We start from the raw sequence: 1,446 nt of genomic DNA, 5'->3' as shown, positions 1-1,446 counted from the left end.
AAAACCATCAAAAGTCCACAACAGGACTTCCACACGGAGTCCCTCCTGGACCAGGGCATGGCCATGGCCAAACTGCTCCCAGTTATGCGCACTTCGGTAGGATTGCCACTATGCCGGTGGCAGATGCCTTCCAGCCTCTTATCCAGAGCCTCCTGGTCTGATTATAACACCAAGGGTTCGGCGGCCTGAACCATAGTCAGGATGTTCTCGCCAGGCAGCTCCAAGCTTTGCATCCCACCCGCAATGCCCGCCTGCCTGGCACCAATCACGACTCCGCTCAACATTTCTGGTGCTCTCTCCATTTAGCTCCCCTTCTCCACTTCCCGCCACCCCCAAGAACAGAGCCTCCAAAGCTCCACTGCAGACATCTGGGTGGAATTTCCTTCGCTAAGTTGCAGAGCGCTCTAATACATAGAAAACCCTTTAGAAAGAATTTTGGGGAGCCCTGCTCCTCTGATATGCAAGCCCTCAGCAACTCTCTCTGCATTGGTGGCCACAGCTCAGAAAACCATACTCTTAAAGACCAAAAGAGTGAGTAAACATGAGTCACCATTCCCTCACTAACACATAACAGAAGACACTCCTCTCCAGATGCTAGACAGGCATAATACTCCTTGCCCCCTCTCCCCCAGACAAGTTAATGCTTCTAATCCTCCCTGCTGCACACCCAAGTATAGTGGTCACAACGAACAGAAAAACATACTTATGTCGCTCTGTGGCACTGAGGGATTTCATGGGAATTTTTTAATCTACATAAATGTAAATATTAAATCCAGAGCGGAGGAGGAGGGGCTGCCTCTCAGAGAGGCTGTGTAATAGAGTGCAAAGTGGAGAGAGGCAGCCAGGCTGGGGAAGGGGGTATGGGAGGCCCATCGTTAACATTGCTAAGGGAAGGGTGACTTCTGTAGGCACCCCGAGCTAGCATCACCCTCAGCCTCCACGGGGCCCCAGTCTGAGTGGCAACAGCAGCGATCAGGTCACAGCCAGGCTCCTTGTGGCACGACCATGTGCCTGTAGATCCAGTTTAGCTGCAAAGATGACACGCCAAGGAAGCAAACATAACACTTACATTAAAACACAAAACAAAACAAAAATCTATACCAGACTACATCAAAGATGGTCGCAGTAACTTTAAAACAAGGGCCTTCTGGCAACAGGCAAAAAATATCTATTTTGGGTCATTTACAACTTAAGATTTTTTGCCCTTTCTAAGGGGAAAGTATTTGGTCAATTATGCTTGTGAATTTGAAGTTTACCACATTCAAGACAGTAGCAGCAGTTCTTTGCTCATGGGGTAATTTCTAAATCAATGCGTTCATCTCTACTCTGAAGCCACTCACTATACCCTCAACTCCAATTAGGCCATTGATTTTGCTTCTAATCACAAAGGTCTGCCTCCCAGCCAGGAGCCAGTCAGCGTCTCCACACTCTTCCAGAGCTGATACC

Source organism: Cricetulus griseus, unplaced genomic scaffold (genome assembly GCF_003668045.3).
Source record: "Cricetulus griseus strain 17A/GY unplaced genomic scaffold, alternate assembly CriGri-PICRH-1.0 unplaced_scaffold_1, whole genome shotgun sequence".
In the NCBI taxonomy this organism is placed as follows: Eukaryota; Metazoa; Chordata; class Mammalia; order Rodentia; family Cricetidae; genus Cricetulus; species Cricetulus griseus.
This window is presented reverse-complemented; position numbering follows the sequence as displayed.